At 42.1% G+C, this 22,955-nt stretch overlaps 1 protein-coding gene across 7 annotated transcripts in view; it reads left to right on the forward strand.

Moving 5' to 3' along the window:
* Positions 1-4,711: 4,711 nt before the first annotated feature.
* HS3ST5 (heparan sulfate-glucosamine 3-sulfotransferase 5) overlaps positions 4,712-22,955 on the forward strand; it is a 253,186-nt gene continuing 234,942 nt past the window's right edge. For 6 of the 7 annotated variants that reach the window (XM_059700647.1, XM_059700649.1, XM_059700644.1 and 3 more), the window contains exon 1: positions 4,712-5,545. The gene's annotated coding sequence lies outside the window, so the exon portion shown is untranslated. Of the gene's footprint in view, positions 5,546-6,189; positions 6,551-22,955 lie in introns of those variants that run through there. The other variant, XM_059700651.1, reaches the window with a different exon arrangement.

The following is a 22,955-nucleotide window of genomic DNA, read 5'->3' on the forward strand; positions in this document are numbered from 1 at the left end:
TCCTAGGAATGCTGAATCAATCCATATAACTCTTCTCCTGTAGACCTTTCATCATTACCTTTGCCCACTGTCGCTCCCTCTATAATATGGGAACTAAATGACTGATGCTCAATCTTAAGCATAAATTCAAGTGGAAGCAAAAACTCTTTTCTTAATTGCTCTAAAACTTAATTGAGACAAAGATGAAATATATGAAATATTCAAAAAAGACATTATTAATAGTCTGGATGTAATAAAAGCAAATGTATCAAAGTCCAATGAACTTGGACAATCTGACTTGAAAGATTTGGCTTGTTTTCTGTCTGAGCAAGACCACCCATTCACATGGGGGAAGAATGAAGAATCTAGAAAGATCTTGCCAAGTTCCTCCCTTGTATCCTCTTCTCTCTCCACATAATGCCATAATATTTAGCCTACAAACCTAGCACTTCCTGGACATATTGACTCCTCTTGGCTAGGCTTACACTGTCCAATCCAGTAGCCACTCACCATGTGTGGCTATTGAATCCTTGAAATGTGGCCAGGATATCCAAATAGAAATGGGCTGCAAGAGTAATACCAGGTTTCAAGACTTGGCACATGCGTGAGTTTTCCATTGCTTCTTTTAAAAAAAAGTTACTATAAATTTAGTGGTTTGAAACAGCCATTTATTATCTCAGTGTTCCGTAGTCTAGAAGTGGGGCTCAGTTGAGCCCTTGGCTTAGAGTCTCCTAATGCCAAAATCAAGGTGTCAGTAAGGCTGCATTCTTCTCTGCAGGCCTGAAAGCATTCAGGTTTTGGCTAAATTCTGCTCCTGTGGTGTAGGGCAGGTCCTGTTCCTTCCTGGCCGCCAGTCAGCAGTTCCTCTCAGCTCCTGAAGACCTCCTGCATTCCTTGTCATATTGGCCCCTCCATCTTTAAACCAAACACACAGCATGTTGAATTGTTCCCATGCCTCAAATTTCTATGACTTCTCTTTCTGTCCATCTCTTCTGCTTCTAGGCTGAGTAAATATTCTGCTTTTAAGAACTCATGTGATTAGATTGGGCCCACTAAAACAATCCAGGACAATCTCTCTATTTTTAATCTTTTGTTGTTGTTGTTGTTAATCCTAACCCAAAGACATTTTTCCATTGATTTTTAGGAAGAATGGAAGGGAGGGGGAGAGACACAGAGAGAGAAACATCAATGTGAGAGAGATACATCAATTGGTTGCCTCCCACACAGCAAACAAGGTATGTGCCCTTTGACCGGAATCCAACTCACAACCCTTCAGTCCCCAGGCCTATGCTCTATCCACTGAGCCAAACTAGCTAGGGCTCTCTTTTTAACCTTAATTACATCTGCAAAGTCCCTTTTGCCATGTAATGTAACATATTCACAGGTTCCAGGGAGTAGGAAATGAGAGTCATTCTGCCCATCAAAAAAAATAATAATAAAAAAGAAAAATATTTCATTAATAGTTTTTATATTTCTCATATGTTGAAATTATAATATTTTGGATATTTTAGGTTAAATAAAATACACTATGAAATTTAATTTAACCTGTTTACTTTTACTTTTTGATGAATATAGTATTTTAAAATTGCATATGTGGCTTATATTTGTATCTTATATTACACTTCTATTGGCCTGTACTGGGCTAGACTTAGAGAGATCTTAAATCCTCTTTTCCATCCTCATAGTTTGTGACATCCGATCTGTGGACCCCCTCCTCTATAAGCAATGCTTCCCTTACAATCAGGTATGGCCCTACACTTTTAAGCCTCTTTCATACAAGAGATACTTCAGTACAGTGATGCAGCATGGAGACGTAGGTGTATGGGTTCATTTCCGTATATGGGAAGGACTCCAGGTCAGCCTGATAACCCTAGTAATTACTAAGCTTGCCCTATTTCTTTTAGTCACCTTTTGGTTTCTGGTCCTTTCAATGAATATTTGCCAATCCAAGTGAATCTAGATGTCAGTGATTGGCTGTTTAGAAGCAAAAAAAAAAAAAAAAAAAAAATGGAAAATAAGTCTGCTACCTCCATTCTATTCTAATAATGACAAACACTTCCATCGTTAAGTGAGAGAACAGTCTCCATTTGAAACTGCAAGCTGAGTAATATTTAACAGTTACACATCTTTATGAAACAAGAAAGTGTGATGACGCTTGGGGGGAATTTTTTTTTTTTTTTTTTTTTTTTTTTTTTTTTTTTTACCAAATGAACACTCTGAATAACCAAATGTTTTCATTACTGTGCACTTCATTTGGCTTCGGTGACTAAACAAAACCACTGAATCTGTGACTGTTTTCAAAAGTGCATTTCAGAAAAGATTTTTTGGATTGCCACTTTGGTGTTTACTTTTATTTAATTTAGCACAATACCAAAATGTTTCTACTAAAGATGTCAGACCTCATCCACTCATCTTTGCACTTCACCTAACAAGATGCCAGGTCATTTGTGGGTGTGATAGAAGAACAGCATCCAAAAAAGGGGGTGGGGTGGGGGGCATCTATCCTGATCTAATCCTCCAACCATAGGCAAGGTAGAAACCCTCCAGAGCTTTGCTTCAGGTTCTTGGTGGGTACCTACTCTCAGCCCCAGGTGTGATCTTCACAAGCTAGGCAAAATCCCTGTGACAATCTCCCTCTTCATCAGCTACGAAGGAGAGCTAATGATCCTCTGAGGAGAGGTTAGGACTGCTGAGAAAGCTTGGGCTGCTGAATGTCCCTCTCCTGCCAGACTTAAACCTCAAGCAGGACAGAAATATGAGAAACCAGATTCATCCCTCCCCACTGTCCTTCTCAGTCATCTTCCTGACCCAATGGAAGACAAAGATACCATGAAAAAGATACTATAAACATTTTAAATAAAGTTTACTAATTAAAAGGACTGATAGATGGAATGAGGCATTCTTCAAAATCTACTGTCATGCCTTTGTGGACTTTATTGCTTATCAGCATTTTCCCCCTCAAGAAAAACAGAACAGCAACATTTGTTCAGAAAAAAAGAAGCAAATTATGTTTCTTCCTTTCTTATTACTTTTATTGTTTGAGGTTTCTTTTAGACTATGATGTGGCATTGTGATTTTGAGATGGGAAAAAACAACCCTTGTCTTTCAAACATAAGAATGTGATTGTATGCGATTGTTGCCAACAATGAGCTAAAGAGGTTAATGGATCACATATCTGGCAAACAGCCATCTTTCCTCCAATTCAATACATTAAACAAGATACATTTTGTTGCTGCTGCTGAGCTTCTGATTTTGTCTGAGTAGTTGGTAAATAAGTTTACTTACATTTAAGTTATCTCTTTCTAGAACTCAACAGCTTTGTCCTTCCGGCTGTATCCTGAAATTTACAAAGTGCTAGGAACTCTGAGTCAGACCTTTGGATGTCAGGGTGAGAGTTGGGGGCGGCGGAGGAGTGGGGGGGGAAGGGGGTGGACTGGCTGGCTGTTGACTGAGAATCTAGAAATATTGTGCCTTGCCAATTGTATCAGACCTTTCATTTTCAGATTGCCTAAATTAACAGTGAAATTACCATAATAAAAAGGAATGGGTACTAGAGAAAGCACCACAATTCTTTCTAGCGTTGTTTCCAGGGATCATTCTAACAGACCTCTGATTAAATGGACCGTCCGCTCCACCCACCGTGGGGCAGAGTGGGGGTGGGGTTGACTCAACTTTGCATTCTAAGACTGTCGTTTGAAAACAGGCAGCAGTCCTAAGCATTTACGCTGTGACTCCCCGCCTAAAGGACGTTCCTGTGTATTGCATTTAACTGTGAAATTACATAGAGACCTGACAGCTCAACAGCCAAAAAAAAAAAAAAAAAAAAAAAAAGGTTTCTTTTTAGGAAACTCCACAGGGTAAAACTTTATTAAATAAAGGAGGGGGCTGGGGTTGGGAGAAGCAGCAGCCCATTAGTCTCAGATCAGGCGGGATCCTTTCCACCAGGCAATGAGCACAGTAACCAACTAGTTCATAGAGCCCCTGGGCCCATTGTGTTTGCTGGGAGCAAGGGGTAGGAGGGACCTGGACTGAATTGGGAAGGTGAGTTCGGGATCTGGACCTGGAAAAACGCCCTGATCTCCGCTTCCCAGCTAGGCGGTGATCGCCCCCTGCGACTCCGGAGGCACACAGCAGCCTGAGAGCCACCGCTGCCATCCCGCAAACCCTCAGACTCAGCTCTCCAGCCCGGCAAGCTGGAGCCACACACCAGATCCCTGGACACCTGTGTGCCCCCGAGCTCCAGGCGCAGGCCCCCGTTACCCCAAAGAGACCGATCTCAACAACTCAGAGATGGAGTCCCTCGGACTTCCATGTCCCCGGGTTCTGCCTCTCAGGTCACTTCCGCGGGTTCTCCAGGCCACGACCTCAACCCACCTGGGGGTGGGGCTGGAGGGCAGCCCCCCTCCCCCCCCCCCCCACACCGTGCAGCTGGCCCGCGGCTCCCGCACCTGGGTAGGACGCGTGGGGCTCAGCCGCAGGACCTCCACCTCCGGTTACATCCTCTCCTCCCCTTTCCCTGCCTAAAACCCTGCCCACCCCCTGCAGGGCGCCGCTCTGGTGTGTGCGCCCACCTCTCCCAGGAAGACACCTGCGCTTCTTTCCCCACCCTTCCCGGCCCTGGACGTGGAGGTTTCTCCCCCGCCTTTGGGAGCCGGGGAGCGGCAGCGGGAGGAGGAGCTGGAAACGGAGGGAGAGGACGAGCCGGAGTAGGGGCGGGGTGGGTAGGGAGAGAGCCCCGAGGGTGTGGACTGGCAGCCACTCCGCAGCTGGTCGCCCGGGACCCGGGGACCGGTCCCTCCCGCGCGCCGAGTGATGGAGGGGAAGAGATTCGCTTAGACACACACGCGCACACACAGCTGGGCACGTCCCTGGGAGGCAGCTGCCGGCTGGGGCGCGCCGGGGGCCGGGCGGCGGCCGTGACAGCGTCAGCCGCGGGGAGCGGGGCGCCCGCACAGCTTGGCACCGGTGACTCCGACCCGGGAAGGGAAGAACCCAGCGGATCGTTGCTTTTGGGGGGGCGAATCAGGAGGGAGCAGGCTGCCCTAGGAACTGTCGCCGGGGACGCCAAAGACTCTGCCCTCCGCGCTCAGACGCGCCGGTGCCCGTGCGGGGCGAGAAGGATGCGCCCCTCCTCCCGCCGAGCGGCCGCGGGCCCCGGCACCGCGCGGACACGAGCTCCGGCGGCCGCCCATGCCGTGCCCGCGCCGCGGGAGCGCGCCCTGCCGCACCTGGCTCCCGTCTCCCGGGGCAGCGCAGGGATCGCTCCCTAAACTCCGCTGCGCACTTCTCGCCGCTTCCGCCTCCTCCCGGCGCCTGGCCCGGACCGCGCCATCGCGCTGCCATCGCCGCCGGCGTGCGGGGCCCGCCTGCCTCGGACTCTCCCGCGCGCACGCAGAGCCCGCTCTCCCGCTCGCATTCACGCCGCTCGTTCTCCGCCGCGCCAGCCCGGGCAGCCGAAACTACTGGCCCAACCGCCGCAGGGACTGCCAGAGCCGCCGGGGCCCGGCGCCACCTGCCCGCGCCCTGGGCTCCCGCCGCGCCTCCGCCGCCACCGCCTGGGACGACGGTAAGCCCTGCGAGCCGCCCGCTCCGCGCCAGGGAGGGGCTTATACACGGTGGGCTGAAAGCTGGTAGATTTGGGGGGAAATGAGATGGGGGGTGGCAGGGAGGGAATCGACCAGGAGAGACACCCAGGCGATGCCAGCCTAAGTACTTTGGTGAGGCTCGGCATTGCCGGGCACTGCCTGGAAAGACTTTTGAGACATTCGCTGGGTCTCTGCGTTAAACTAGTGCGGGATGGGAAACGACGGGGCGCCTCCTGGGGTGAATTCAGAGTCATCGGTGTCAGTTCGTGTCTCGTCCAGAGGCGGGTGCAGCGCTCGGTGCTCTTTGAGAGGCAACACGCGTTGAATGGCACTCGCCAGAGTTTGGGGGCTCGCGCTTGGCCACTTCCCCGGGGTGGCTGGAGGGCTGCCGCCTGCAATGCAAGACGGCTTTGGGGGAGGTGGGTGTCTGCGAGGTCCGAGGCAGAGGTCAGGCAGAGGCTCCGTGAACGTGAAAGATGGGGTGTATTCTCCCCATCTGGCCTCCACCCCTCCAAGCCCAAGTCCCCGCCCCCTAGTTCACGCAACCCGTCCCACCCATCTCTCTCTCTCTCTCTCTCTCTCTCTCTCTCTCTCTCTCTCTCTCTCTCTCTCTCTCTCACACACACACACACACACACACACACACACACACACACACACTCCGGAGTTGGCTGCCATAAAGGGGTGGTCACATTGTTATTACTCAGAGGTGCACGAGGTCGCTTTGGCTTCTGGCTGGCGCTCTCAGAGTCCTGCTCCTGGGACTTGGGCAGCAGCCTTGCTTTGGGGAAGCGAGGAAGGAGCGCCCAGCCTCTGTGGATGCCTCTACCTGGCGGTTCCTGGCGCGCAGCGAGCTACCCTCAGCCGGAACTCCAGTCACTTCAACTTGGGGGGCTCTGCTCTCCGGCTCCCCTCCTTTGAGCGCTTCTGGGCACCGACCCAAGGGAGCGGTTGCTGAGATCCCTGCTCTCCCCGGTCCTAGCCCGGTAGGTCGGTCCTCCTCCCAACTTCCCTCCCTCTCCTGAGCACCAGCTTCTTCATGGGAAACGGTGATCCCTTCAGGGGAAGTTTAATATTTGCAAAATGCTTCATATCATATGACTTCGTGGATGCATTTAATTGCACTGTAGCTCTTCTCTGGTGTATGTAAACTTAGTCGGATAAATAGCATGCGGGGTCGGGCTGGTGTGGGAGTGAGAGCGGGTGGGCGTCCTCTCTGGAATGGTTGCTCCTTTCTAGACTGCCTTGCTGGAAGTGATGCAAAGCTGGTGCTTCTGAGAGCTTTTGCTCAGTAGTCTTGACATATTCCAGGGCTTTTGACAAATGTTTCCCCATTACAATTTATTTCAAATATATTCAACTTCTATGCCAAGTAAAAAGTTGAGAAGATAAGGCGATTACAAATTTGGATAGCAAAACTATGTTTAAAATGTTTTTCATTGGTATCAATTATGTGGGATGTAGCAGATTTTTTTTAAGTTATCCTGGTGGTTTTTCCTAGTGAAGCTCTTAAAAGGAGAAAGGAAAACAATACTACACACCTTCCTCCCTGTGTGTGTGTACAAATGGTCCTCGCTTCCAGGGACTGAGTGAGCAGCAAGGGAGGCTTCTCTAGGAATGTGACGTGGCTCGCTCACCAGTGACTTGAAGGAGACACACAAGGATGTTACAAGCAACATAATGATGGGAAGGAAACTGTTGCTTACATTTAACTGCCTCCGAGTGCAGGGAATTTTAACAGTGAAGAAAGGAAAGCTGCTCTGGCCCCTTTCAAATTACTCTCCACTGTTTTTAAGTAGTCTTTTCTCCATTAATAAAAATCTATAGACACATTAACCATGTAAAATGATATATTCAAATAGATGCACAAAGTAGGTTATCTGGGAAATTATAAGCATAGTATTCAGTGGAGTTTCACAGAAGTTCTAGGATCGTGGTTGCCAGGTTAAACCAGACCTCCTGTTTAGATTTCAGCGTTGGAAGTTGCTTCCTTTGAGATCTTTGTGAGAAGGTGCTGCCTACAGTGTGCTGATTATGCCTGCATCATTGTCCTTACCATTTTGCAGGCATACACAGATGTTTTTGAATGAATAACCTTCTTACTCACTGAATTTTCCCTCATTCAAAAAGTATTTATTGAACACATGAGCACACACAATATGCAAAGCTGAGCTGGGTGTTATTTTAAACAAGAAAGGATTTTCAGTAGCAGCAAGATGCTTACTCCTACACTGTGTAAAAAGGCCTGCGGAGCAGTGGCTTACTCAGGGAAGCAGCATCTTGCCCAAAGTAGGTGGCCAACAAAGAGTTCTTGATTCAAAAATCATACAGATGTCAATCCGCCAACTTTCTTTCCCCATAAATCCCACCAATATTCTTAACTCACCACATCATTTATTTAGATATGACTCAACTTCAGAGAACTGATATTGACTTTAATCTTCTTGCTCTTTGAATACTCTGGAGAAATATAACTATCTGGGCATTGCTCTAGCTCTCTGTGTCTGACTTCTATGGAACAGTGCCCAATCTGTATATGTCAGTAGTATTCATTTATGAGTAAATGCAAATATTCCTGTTACATTAGAAAAGCAAACTCAAATTCACAGGAAACAACAAACATTTTGCTCCTTTTCTTATCTCTTTATAATCTTGGAAACAGTAACATCCCTTAAAAGTGCAGTTCTACTATGTAAATCATCAAGTTAATAAAAATGGTTATTTAGGATTTTCTAGACAAATGGAAATATCTTAGGAAATTTTAGTTGAGGAGCATTTTCCTTGACTCTTTTGATATGTCTGGCCGGATGGTCTTTCATTTTAGAGACTTTTATTCATGAATGAAATAACTTTCAAGGTAACTTCCTAGTTAAGGGAGCAGGCAGAAGAGGAATGCTTGCTAAAAAATGCTGCTGAAAACTCTGGGAATAGAGTACGGGCAGTAATGCTAGGTTTGTGTGATTGAAATGAAATGAATTCTTATATATTTTATTGTTCTTTATATGCATATGTTTTTGAATTTTTAAACACTTTTTTCAAATATTTTCATATTCTGACATTATTGCAATTGCATGAGGAGTTATAGTTTAGTAATGGAATTATAGTTAGTTTTGCTTTAAGAAAAGGTAAAAGTTTGAAAAGAGAATAACTCAAGTTAAGGGAATAATTATTCAAATCACAGATTTATCTTCATCTAAGTCCTGTCTTTGAAGGGAGATCTCAAAACCAAAATAACTAGTTAAACTTCCATTATGACCTAAATCATCACTATTTAGAGAAAGCCTACGTTTTACTTTTTTTCTGTGAATTTAATATGAGTTTTTAAAACCAGCAAAAGTTTTTTTTTCCTAGAATCCAATTTTATTATTGAAATATTTTTCTCACTGTAGATCAGTTTTTGTTCCTGAGTCATGATGTTATCCTTACCTTTATAGCAAAAGTACAATTAAAGGACGATATTATTAAGTACACATAAGCATCACTAATCTACTCAAAAACATTTCAGAGCAGCTAACAACTTATCAAAAGTAGAAGCAAAAGATACCTGAAGATCCACATAATGTTTAGGCAGGATAAATGAACATCTCTGAATCTAATATGCAAGTTCCATTATTCATGTCTTATTTAATTACTATGTGGTACAATAGATTATTTTCTATCTTCTTGAAAACTTCTATGAAAGAAAGCTGTTAGTATAAAGAAATGGTTGACTAGTTGGTTTGACTTTAGACCACTTTGCCTAGATTTTGCATGGGAGTCAGATATGTTGTGTATGTATATACATATGCTTATACATATAGAAGATAATGTTTGTGTATTTATTTATGTTTATATTATTTGTCTGATAACTTTGACAAATAGGAAGAGAGTCTCTTTTGTGACCTATGTGATTTGTGAACTCAGTGTCATCTAATAATAGTGCTTACAAATGCTCAACTAGTTTGATATTAAAAATTGAGACTATACTAAACTTTTTTGAACAACTTATTTAAGAAACCCGTGTGATAACCTTTAATGTGTGCCTGATACTGTCTAAGAATTCTGCTAATAGTAACTAGTTTAATTCTGGTAGCCACCGTGCTAGCCCCCACTTCACGAGAGGAAGTAAGTAGGTATTATTATCCCTGTTTAGATGAGGAAAGTGAGCCTAAATAAATGGCTCGCCTCCACATTTAATAAACAACAGAGCTGCCCTTAGAGCCCAGACAGCCCACTAGGCTATGCCACTGCTCTTCAACAGGTACTTTTAAAGTTTACTTAAATAAGGGTCCAAGTGGGGAGTGAGTTAAGTTGTAAAGCAAATGCATTCTAGTAACTGAGATTTGTGATGGTTTTCAGAGTGAATTCTTTTTTTTTTTTTTAACATATTTTTACTGATTTCTGAGAGGAAGGGAGAGGGAGATAGAAACATCATCAATGATGAGGGAGAATCATTGATCAGCTGCCTCCTGCATGCCCCACAGTGGGGATGGAGCCCACAACATGAGCATGTTCCCTGACCAGGAATCGAACACGTAACCTCCCAGTTCAACCACTGAGCCATGCCAGCCGGGCACTCAGAATGAATTCTTAGGGAATTCCTAAGGAAGGCGATCGTCACGCAGCCCAACATAACCTGAACTAGAGCGGTACTAGAACAGCGCTATAACTTAATGTAGTTTTTAATGGACTCAATAATTTTCTGAGATTCAGCTACTTTTAAATTAGGTAACCTAAGAACTGATGCCATATTTAAGTAGTTTTAATAGCTCAGAGGTTCTGGTACTGGATGTTTTATGCTTCCCATAATATCCTTACAAGGTGAACTTCTTGCACAGAAGTCAATGTTACATGTTACGCTATGGTACTTGTCAAAAGGACCAGCAAAGTTGTATATGAAAGTGTGAAATGAGACTGATTCTGCTCTGACCCACGTGGCATACAGCAGGCATCCAATTAATGTTTACTGCATGCCCTGAAGGGGAGTATTCTAGAAGTTGCTACTCCAGAGGTCAAGAAACTTTAAATGTCTTTATAATTGCATAGATTTAAGATTGTGATTTAATATTGAATAGAATTTTTCCCTTTTCATGAGGGTCTTAGGACATTACTACCTATGAAACCCTGTGGAATAATAATAATCTTCATGAGAGTGAAGGACCTGAGGTAGAAAAATGACGAAATAATCAACTGATTAAAATGTTTAAGTTTAGAAGTCGGCAAAAGGAAAACTGTCTGTAATTGTACGTTTTATTTTAAAATGGCACATAAGATATAATTAACACTAAATAACAGAATCCTTACACTGCCAAATAAGTAGCATAACTGTGCTGTCATAAATATTAACAATCTACTATTTGAGTATAGTTTGGGGAACTTTTTTTGAACATATGAAAATGCCACTGTAATGCTCTTTGCCATAGCTAATTCAAGTCAATGAAAAAAATCACAGTAATTCTTAATGTGCCTCACCATAAATAAGATCTAGCTACCTTCTATCTATGAGAATTGGTTGTACTCCATTATAAAGCATATGTTCTGTGGATTCTCTGACTGTTAAGGGAAAGATATGAAGAGAAGAAATACATGTTACAGACTTAAGCTTGATTCAAGTGTTACTTGATTTAAAGGCCTGTGTCAAGCACAGAAGTTGAGAGGAGACTTTTGCGACAGCCACTTCACAATTTTTTCTTGCAGGGCCCAGCTGAACATGCTCACACAAGTCTTTGGATGATGTATCATCTTATACAGATATGACTAATGGGGAAGAACAAAAGGTTTGATAAAAGCATTGAAACATTTATATTTATCTATATAACTAATATGAGTTGGTTGAAGTATTAGGATACATAAAAATTTCTTTCTCATATATACTAGTATATATATATATTTTATGGACTTTTTTAGATAGAGATGAAGGGGAAGGGAGAGAGTGGGGGGGGAGGGAGGGAGAGAGAGAGCAAGCATTGATGAGCGAGAAACACTGATTGGCTGCCTCCTGCACACCCCCTACTGGGGAGCGAGTCCATAAGCTGGACATGTGCCCTGAGCAGGAATCAATTTGGTGACCTCTTGGTACATGGGACAATGCTCAATCCACTGAGTCACACCAGCCAGGCTCTTTTATATTTTTATACCACATAGAATGCATGGCTTCAAGGAACAATCTATTTCCTAACTCTGGTAATTAAATTTGAGTAACTTGATTTAAAAGGTTAAATTTAACTTTATTCTTAGTTTTTTTGTGTGTTGTTTTTTTTTTGGTGGGGATAACATTCAATTCTGGTAGCCACCCAGCTATCCTCACTTTGCAGACTTGGAAAGCTTAGAAACTAATGTTCCTCTATGTCAGTTTGTCCTGTCGCCTGTATTTCCTGGTACTGTGGCGTGTGGTATCATGGGGCAGACACAGAGCTTCTTCCTGTGGACATCTCCGTCTGGACAGCCGAGAGCTGAGGGATTCCGCAGGGGGGATGTCAGGAGGAGGTGGAGGCAGAAAACAGGACAGATGAGGGTGTATGAGGAGATGGTGGGCCAGCACATGGATTGCTAGCTAGTAGGAATACTTTGTTTCATTCCAGTATTTTTATTTCACATTTATTTAGTCCTCTGTTCCCAAAGTGTGACTAGATGTGCAGTGACCACTTAATCCTGATAACTGACTCTTTAAAGTCAAGAACATTATTCCCATTGTCCTGGTACCTGGCACATCATAAAATGATAAATATTAGCTGTAATTATGATTGCCTGATTTTCTACAGATGGAATTATTTTTTTCTTAATCAGGTATTTATCTTATTCTCATACTTGGTCCACTGACTAGACAATTTTTACTTTAACAGCATTTAGTTTAGGGGTTTCTGAATTCCATAAACACTGGCATCCTTTTAATAAGGAACTCTCAACTCTGTACTTACCAAAATAAGATCAAGGGCTTGAGAATTTTTATACATTATTACTTTTCTAATGTTACCTCTTTTCAAATAGTTTATGTTATTTTGCTATTCTGTGTTGGCAACATCATCTGTCCATACACCCAAGAAAAGTGAGCTACCAAGAATATGTAGTTACAAGGATCATAGTAGGGACACAGGTACCTACGGGTCATCTTGTATTTCTCCTACTGCTCCTCTAGTCTGGCACCAAGACACGAAAACCCTGCCTCCTAACACCTCCCTTCCCACCACCCCATTGCTACTGCTGAAGCTCAGGTCTTCAGAACTCACCCGATGACACTAGCCTCCTTCTTAGCTTCAGGTCTCCAATGTTGTCAGTGCTTCTAAAACTCTTCCCAAACTCCGCCTACCTCCTCATGTAACGTCCCTGCTTAATAGCCTGCGGCACCCTTTGCCTTCCAGGTAAAGTGCAAACTACCTCAGCCTTCGAAGCCAGTATTGTTCCAATGGCCCAGCCTGGGACTCATCTCTTGTCACTCCAGCACAAAGTGCATACATTTGGTAGATGCCAAGCGAGGAACAGAGCATGCTATTTCGTACTTCCACGCCTTTGCACACGCACACGCTGGCCCTCTGCCGAAAGTGCTCTCTGCTTGTCTAACTTCTCTTCCTCCTCACTTCTCTCTGTTTTCTTACCCCTTCCCTTTGTAGCCCACCAACCGCGACCCACACCACTGTCAATATCCTCATTGCCTAGCATAGTGTCTGGAATAGAGGAAGTACTAAATACAGTTCTATTGGAGAAGTAAATAATCATCTTATTCTCCCTTCTGCCTTGCTAATGTTTATCTGCCTTTTTCTTGCTGACTTATTTATTTCAGTAAACACTATTGAGCAACTGCTGTGTACCAGGAAGTGTGTTGAGGATATAAATGACTTTGTCCTTGCCCTCCAGAAACTTACAAGCTGGAGAGCAAAGCCAGCTGGTAAAGGAACAGGTACTGTTCAACGTACTAGATGATGGAGAGAAGCTGGGGTGAGCGCAGAGCATGAGGGAGAAGGCCTAGTTCTGCCAGTGATTGGGGAGAACTTGCTTCCCACCCTTCATTCCCCATCTCCCCTCTTCTCCAGTCTTCTAAGTGTCCATAGTAAGCATCCATCTAGGAAGACTTTAATTTTTAAGAGTAGATTCAAGTCTCCATTTCTCTAATAATGGTCTATAGGGAACTAGGTAGTTGTTTTTTTTCTACCTGCAGACTCAGAAAGCGTCAGAAAGTTCCATAAAAGTCCATGTGCTCATTCTGAGTTTTTCTTCTATTCAAATTATTTTAAATATATCTAATAATCATATTACCTATTTAAGCTGACTTCTCCCCTATAAAGCAGGAAACATATCTAACCAATTATGAGTATCTGCTTATATTGATATAAAAATCAGTTTTTCTCTTTTAAGATTTGAAGTAAGAATGAAACGAAATAATTTCACCATCACCACATTGGAAAACTCAATAAACTTACACACACACACACACACACACACACACACACACACAAAATTGCTAATAACATATGATAATCATATTAAAAATCTTATCTAGTACAAAAGAAATGGAAATGGCCTGTTAATTAATATTTAAAAGCCAGCATTTTTAAAATATGTGTTGTCATTCCCTGGTGAATGACCCTACATACAAAAAAATAAAAATTATTTTCAAAAATGAAAATATATTATTACTTAAAAACAATATACAAAATATAGTGCACTATTTCTAAAAACATTAATACATTTAATATAGTATTTAAACAATAACTATATCTTTGGCCCTGCTGTTAAACTCTTGCCACCAAGTAATACCAACTTCAGCCAGCTGGAGTGGGCAGCAAGAAACCATATCATGACAGTGTTCAAAATCATTACTCATACATTCAGCAGTTATTCACTGAACACCTACTATATTCCAGGAAAACGATCAGCTGATGGAAAAGCCTGAGTTCTGCATAAAATGGGCGATTTAGGGATGCACTGACATTGTGGTTGTTAGAACCCATGAAAGCAAAAAACTTTCACAACTATCCATGTGTATATTCTTGGGTTTTCCCTTTGAATAAACCCTACTTTTTAAGGAGCTCAATGGCTATTCAATGGGTTCTTTCTTTGCCTGAGTTGCTCATCACTTGGACTTTTTATTTATTTACTTTTTAGAACTATCTGGAATAACCCCCATTTTCTCAGTAACGAGATCAGAATTTATATTATGGAAAAGGGAGAATGTATACCATTCCCACTGGACTATGCATCCCTTCCCCAATGGAGGCTTACTGGGAAAAGAAATGTGTTGGCGTGTTTTGCTGACTATATTTGAAAAATACATTTAGGTAGGTGTTTTTAAAATTATTTTCCATCTGGAAAGCTTTTTTTTCCCCCTTCACCTGGGATGAACACCCAAATTATTAATTATATTTAAATGTGCTATATTCAGAAGAATAGCTGCCAAACTTGTTGGGGCCTATAACAAGATAATTAATTATCTAGCAACACGAGGACTATTGGAGTGTTGGATATAAACCAGATGGTGGGAGAAGAAGGATGAGGCAGTCAGGACGCTGTGAGCGGTGTGATAAGTCTTTTTGGCCTGTGTGGGGTAAAGCCACGTGTGTGCCAAGCCTCCCTCATCCTCCCTGCTGTGCTATTTTTTCCCCATTGATCCTTCCACCACCCCATCACTTCACCCCTGGAGACTCCAGTGCCCTCCCCCTCCCACTGCCACCACTTTCATTTTAAATGTCAGGGGAGGTGAGGGCAAAGGTCTGCTCCCCTTAGACCCTGGATTCTGCCAGCATCTGTGGCACCCCAGCACCTATCCCGCGGAGCACATCAGCCTGCCATCATTACCCTTGCCCTGACATTGCTTTTAGTCACGCAGCTGTAGAGCTATTAAGGAGTTGGAGGTTCATTTCGGAGTCCGTTAAGATAAATTAGTATTAGAAGCAAACATCATGATTTTTTAAATTTACACATTTCAGAGACCTAAACTGAATGCTAAGCATTTTCTTAGAAAAAAACCTGGTCGGATATCAGTGAAAAATGCATACAAGAAACAGTTACTTAACCCCCCTCCCCATTTGTCAAAGTGATGTTCCGTGTCTAATCCCGTTTGTGAGCAATTAGAAGGTGCATTTAGACTGAACTCAGCATTTGATGGTAGAGATTGTAGTGACTTCACCACGATGCTTTTCCTCCAGATTGCCATCACGATGCACTGGCTGTGAGAGTCGCAGTCCTGGTTGGTGTTACAAAAGGGGGTGACATTTAGATTACAGGTATATTCTACAAACTATTTAACTGCAAACTTTTAGCACTCAGGCACTAAAGAAGTACAGAATAACCCAGGTAAGTATTCTTCACAGCGAAGCCCCTCATTCGTCATTTAAAAAAAGAAAGAAAAAAGAATGAGCTTCTGGCGGGGAAGTAAGCGGTCACCTTGCCTATCCCACCCTCTCAATATCAGGCCCATCTTTTATTATTTAAAGTAGCGCTCCCTAAAATAGATTACACTGACAAGTCGTAATTACTGACAGCTGCGTTTAATTAGCAAAGCAGATTCCTGCTCATGACAATAAAGTCTTATTACATGTTTAGCATTAGCACCGGCAGTAAAGGAGGTGACTTGGCTAACACAGAACTAGAAGACCTGTTTTCTTTATTTAAAAATGCACGCAGTTTGGCTGGAACTGAGCTGGTGCTACGTGGGAGTGTCTATGGTTACAAAAAGAAAGAAAACAGTAGCTATAAAAGTGTTTTTGCGTGTTTTTTAAAAAAGAAACAGGCATATTGTACAAGAAAAAAAGAAGTAGACCAGTGCCAACCGTTGGCTCCCAGTCTTGAATTGTGTGTCCTTGTTTTTGTGTCTGAGTTTGTGTTGGGGGAAGAGGGGAGAGGTGTTTGGATGCCAGAGATAGAAACACAATTAATCCATGTAAATTAGTAATTTATCATATTAAGACCTTCCTTCCTTCCTTCCATCTTTCCTTCCCTTATCCTATAAACAACTCTGAGTTATAAAGTACTTCAAAAGTATATGCAATCAAACTTAGGACTTTATACACACTCTGAATTTTAAAGTTGATTATAATTTCCATCCATTCTTTCTTGCAGTAGGCTTATTCTATCTCCTACTGCCCCTAGTGTTCTGTTTCCACTGTCCTATCTTGTTCTCATCTGGCAATTCGTACTGAGCATGAACTTAACAATGGTGGGATTACAAACATCATAATAGGTGGTCAATATTTTGAGCAATACCACCTTTCCAGCACCATCATGCCACAGTGCACAAATACCTGCTGTTAACACTAAGGACTGTGAAGATAGCTAAAACTAGCAATCCTTGACTTAAATGACATGTGCTATTTTCATTTTTCAAATATATCACTTGAGGTATATAAACAGATCCACTTATTGTGGCGTTATCAGTAGAACCAGTCCTAGAATTGAATATATTTTCTCACACTTGTGGAATGCAATTCTAAAATATTTACTGAAGGTCTAAACTCTGAAGCAAATATATGATGTTGCATGTCTGGAAGAGGCTTTTACTGGGATACCCTAGTGTATTTTCGCAATGCAGCTTTAAGTTATCTGGATGGCATTTATTTTTCAAGTAGTAAAAATAGACTCAGCATAATATATTGCCATCTTGTAACTTACCATTATAAATACTATATTTATAAAAATCAACATATGTATCCATGGCAATAGGAGGCAAGATGAATATGAACAAAGAAATCCTAAATTGATCCTCAAACTAATTTCCATCATGAAACTGTTCAGCAGACTTGCTAAGCACCTTCTGTTGTTTTGTTTTGTTTTGTTTTGTACTGTCGCTCCCACTCACCCTCTAGTGGACATAAGCTAAAGGACAAGGGGGATGCCCAAGACAGCCTGCAGCGAGGTAAACCATGGAAAGTCCACAGAGAATGCGGTCATCCCACCACAGTCCCGGGTGTTCTGAGAAACGCATCCCTAGGCAATGCCACCGTGGTGCGAACATTGGCATCATAGAGGGCACTGGCCCAGACCCACGGTATAGCCGACTACACACCCAGGCGCTAGGGTGTAGACTCTGGCTCCTAGGCTAACACCTATACAGCATATTACTGTACAAAACAACGTGAGATGACATCAAGCACAAGGGAAAATGATGCAATCAAGAGACACAGTAAACCCAAGGTGCCTGAGGCTGCTGCCTGCATATTATGGCGTACTGTTTGAAAGTGAACGTTTTTGTAAGTAGGAAGAATACACGCTAAAACAGGGGTGGGGAACTTTTTTCCTTCCAAGGGCCATGGGGATATTCATAACATTATTGGAGGGCCATACAAACTGTCCACTTAAAATTTAGCCTGTAGCCCTGACCGGCTTGGCTCAATGGATAGAGCGTCGGCCTGCAGACCGAAGGGTCCCAGGTTCAATTCCGGTCAAGGGCATGTACCTTGGTTGTAGGCACATCCCCAGTAGGAGGTGTGCAGGAAGCAGCGGATCGATGCATCTCTCTCATCGATGTTTCTAACTCTCTATTCCCTCTCTCTTCCTCTCTGTAAAAAATCAATAAAATATATATATTTTTGAAAAATTAGCCTGCTATATTTGGTCAAATTTAATTAATTCACTTCTCATGCCTTGGCAGGGCCAGACCAAATGATTTTGGGGCCATAAGTATCCAGCCCTCGGGCCAGATGTTCCCCACCCCTGCTCTAAAATAATGATAAAAAATGTAGTATAGTAAATACGTGAAGCAGTAACATGGCCAGTTATTATCATTATCAAGTATTATGAACGGTACATAATTGTGTGAGCTGTACTTTTATACAATTGGCAGTGTAGTAGGTTTGCTTACATCAGCATCACCACGGTCACGTGAGTTATGTGTTGTGTGCTCTGAGACTATGATGCCGATGACATGACGAGGCCATAGGAATTTTTTAGCCTCATTGTGATCTTACACAACCGCAGTGTGTATGCAGTCTGTTATTGATCGAAACGTTGTTATGAGTCGCATGACTTGTAGTTTGATACTTATTATCTACAAGGACATTATGACCTCAGACATTGTGTTCAAGCCAAGACTGGGCACTGTATCATCTTTGTTCTCAAACGCTAATCATTCTAGCAAGGGTATTTAGAGGAAAATTTTTCAGGAGCATAATTGTATTCAAGAAGATTTTTACAAAAATTAAGTTTTAAGAATCTGCATTTGTATGCATACTAAATATAAGTATCTAAATGAGCATTCAGGTAAGACCATTTAAGAGGGTTTTTTAATATTAAACCACAAAGCTTCATTCGCAGCCTAAATCTAAAGCCCTACTGAGTCTCATAATTTATTGGTATTTAAATCCTATTGAGAATAGAGGTTTATTTTTATTTTGTGCTTTAGAAACCAACCAAGAATAGAAGATTCTTTACTGAAAACAGTTTTTGTATTCAAGGACATCGACTAAAAAGAAATAATGTGATCATTGAAATTGGGTATGTTTGACAACTCAGTGTTTCAACTATAAAACTTTCCAAAATTAGACCTATAAAATTGGAAACTCTACTACGCAGCTGCTCTAATTACTGTGCTGGTTCATAATTTAGTACAGAAGAACAAAGCCTCAAATATTCTCTTTTAAGAATGCCTTTGACTTTTAATAATGTCATAACTCAGAATTCCATGTTCAGTCATTAGGCAAGTATTGCCATTACTCAAATTCCATATTCTGTCATTAGGCAAAACTTATTGAGAGCCTACTGTGTGCTATGAAGATGAACAAAACACAGTCCCCTAGCTTCAAAGAGTCAGGAGAAGAAAAAGTACAAACCCAACCCACTTTAACAAAGAAATACCACTATTATGAATCATGTTTCTATCCCACCATATTGAACCAGTTACCTAACTTTTTATCAAAATTGGCCTAAAATACCTATTTTTAAACTGGAACAGCCTTTGGCATAATGCCTTCGCTAATCTGTGATTTCAATAGGTTCTTATTTTAATCCTTGATCAATTGTGCCTAGATAACCAATCCGATCAAATTGACTTGCAGAAATCTCTTGGGTCTCTGCCCAAGTCAAATCTCCTGCAGAGGATGCATGAATCATGTGCAGTTGCCAAACCTTAGTAACGCATCCATTCAGAAAGTGGAAAGTTAGGCTGATACATTCCAAGGTTTTAAAATCGTTTAAATGTTCCCTTCTCCAGAACCAAGTATAGACAACTCCTGCATGTATAACTATCATTTCCTAGTTTAACAGTACTTCATTGGCTAATCATGTGACTAAAATTGTCCTGTGCTATAACTTTTCTTAAGTTGGGTGAGACATGTTAGCAGCAATTATAATCACCCCAGCATAAGAGTGGTGATCCCATAGACTGCTATGTGGAAGGGGCCTAAATGAAGGTTTGCTCAAGTCTGCAGATCCATTCCTGGTCCCTCTGAATACACTTGAGTCTGCTGGCTGGAATACTTTCAGAACGTCACTGGGTAGAGAGGCTACCAATAGACTTTGTGCATCCAGTTTCTCAAAAATCGGATTAGGCTTTAGAAAAGGCAAAAGACAGAAAAAAAAACTCCATCACTGACAAGTGACACCCAAAGTACACATAGTTGTGGTTTACCATGAAATAATACCCCGTTTGTTTTTGAAAAAGAAATTTATTTTGATGGGCAGGTATCTGCAAGAAACTCAGGAGAATAAATCCTAGCCTACATAATGATTATATAATTTGGGGGGATGGCTGCTTATTTTTTAAAACTTGGAGTCAGAGCCATCAAACTAGTGTTGCATCACAATGTTTTATCCAAGGATTTTGTTCTTTGGTACCATGATTGGATGTCGAAAGCCATGTATAAATGATGCATAAAAGTGGTGAGCTGTGCCCTGGCTGGTTTGGCTCAGTGGATAGAGCATCGGCCTGCCGACTGAAGGGTCCCAGGTTTGATATCGGTCGAGTGCACATGCCTGGGTTGCGGGCTCGGTCCCCAGTGGGGGACATGTAGGAGGCAGCCAATCGGTGATTCTCTATCATCATTGATATTTCTATCTCTCTCTCTCCTTTTCTCTTCCTCTCTGAAATAAAAAATATATATATATATTTTAAAAAAAAGATTGGCCTAGTTGTTAAAAAAAAAAGTGATGAGCTGAAACCAGAATCCTGCCATGTAAGAAATTACTTGTCCCCTCATGGCCACATTAGAAATGAGTGTTTTCAGGAAAAACAAACAAACAAACAAACAAAAAAACAACAAAAAAAAACATTCAGAGAAACACAGGTGGAATTGTCTTCACATGCTCCAGAACCTTAGAAGCTTCCCAGCTTTTCTCACCCAGGCATCACATTAGGTGCCAGAGAGGCCTGGCAGCCCTAAAACGGAAGCAGATGGGTAAATATTTTGAGGTATTTACATTTTATGTGCAGTAATGACCATTGCAATGCACAGTAACTCTTTTCTTAGGTTGCATTGATCCCATACACACTCCTTTTCTTCCTCCCCTTGCATGTCACACTCTTAGTGCCCCCAGTGCTCCTGCTGGAGTCTTTTCAGGATGTCTTTGTTAACCCTCACCTCCTGAATCAGTGTCCAGAACAGCTTTCTAGATCTCTTTGGTCAAACGTTAAAACTTTCTTTTTAAAGAACCTTTAAAAACATCCTCTGTCCCAAATTAAGATCCAAAGCCTGAAACCAGTACTCTTTAACCCACCCTAGGCCACTACAGCTTTAAACACTGGAAAACTTTGTATATTTTAGCTTTCTGTTAATTCAGAAGGAAAATGCAAACTATACAAAAATAATGAGATTTGCATTGATTGAACTGCTGCATACTATATTAGATCCTCAGCATGCATTCTCTGTTTTCCTTTGAGGTAGGTTCCACATTCCACTTTTATAGATGAGGAGTTGCAGCTTAAGTTATTCCAAGCTGAACAGTTAGGAAGAGGTAGAGACAGGAATTAAACTCCTGTCTTTCTGATTTCATAAATTCATGACCTCTGCCTCTAGTCTTATTGCCTACTATAGCTTACAATGAGAAATACTTTGCTTTCTGAGAACAAAATTTAAGTATTCCTGTACTATTAGTACTCACTAACAGATTAACGATTTTACCTATATCCCCACACACACACTTAATATACAGTACATTCAAACATTAGTCTAACGCCTAAATAATTTTACATATCATAAAGTGCATGCCAAGCAGTTTACATACATTATATTTCTCTAATCCCAGTAACGGTCACAATCCTGCTACCTGTTTTTCTTTCCCTTGTACCTTCTTTATTATGGTGTATGACTTCTTATCACATGTATTAGCCAGAAGTAGGCTAGGTTGTGCTGAGGTAACAAATGACCCAGTCTCAAAGGTTCATTTCTCCCTTCCACCACGGGGTGTGCAGTCTGGGACATGGGCTGTCAGAGCAGCATCTATCAGGAACATAGCCTAACTTGTGGCACAGGGAACAGAGATCACTGTGGAGGACACCCTGCAGCTAAACGTTTCCCCCTGGAAGTGATACAAGTCACTCGTATTTATTTTATTTGCCAAATCAATTCCTATGGCCAAGCCTGACATCAACGAGGCAAGGAAATCTAGTCTGTTGTCTCTTCCCCCCTTCCCTCCCCACCCCCCCACCCAGGAAGTACAGCAAATATTTAGGAAGTTTAATACAGTTTGTAGCATTAGATATGAATGCTTGCTTGCCGTATCTAAAAACTATGGTCTATGTAGTCTAGGGGTCCTCAAACTACAGCCCGCGGGCCACATGCAAATACAAATATTGTATTTGTTCCCGTTTTGTTTTTCTTTACTTCAAAATAAGATATGTGCAGTGTGCATAGGAATTTGTTCATAGTTTTTTTAAAAAACTATAGGCTGGCCCTCCAGTGGTCTGAGGGACAGTGACCTGGCCCCCTGTTTAAAAAGTTTGAGGACAGAAGCAGAGTGGTGCAGCAGAAGCGTGCTGGGTCCATAAAAAGTTTGAGGACCCCTGATCTAGTCTTTTTAGTGGATAAGTCAGAGAAACCTCCAAGTGGCTGGGATTACAGATGGCAAGAAGGGAAATCAGCTGCGAGGAATGTCCTCAAGGGCTACCTCAGCAGCTTCTACAGAAATGCCTCCAGGATTCTTGCTCTTTCACAAATAGGTTTCTTCACATTTATTCCTCTTGCTAAAATGGGTTTTAGTCATTATCAACAGGGGATTTGTATGCTGCACTGTTGCCATTTTTTTAGAATATATATTTAGAATTTGGAATTACTTTCTCTGATGTCAGTTCTGCAGCTGATTTTTTTAAATGTGTTATGTGAGCAAATGTAGATTTTAACTATAAACACAGTGCAAGGGAAAAGCAGGCCCATCTGTCTCTTTCAAACTTGATTAGTGTGGTCTTAAAATTAAGGTTAAGGTGCTTGGAAGCCAGCTGACTACCATAGATTTATTTCTTTTGAGGGTTGGGATAAAACAAATTGAAAATAT

The sequence above is a fragment of the Myotis daubentonii genome, chromosome 6 (genome assembly GCF_963259705.1).
Source record: "Myotis daubentonii chromosome 6, mMyoDau2.1, whole genome shotgun sequence".
NCBI classification, from domain to species: Eukaryota; Metazoa; Chordata; class Mammalia; order Chiroptera; family Vespertilionidae; genus Myotis; species Myotis daubentonii.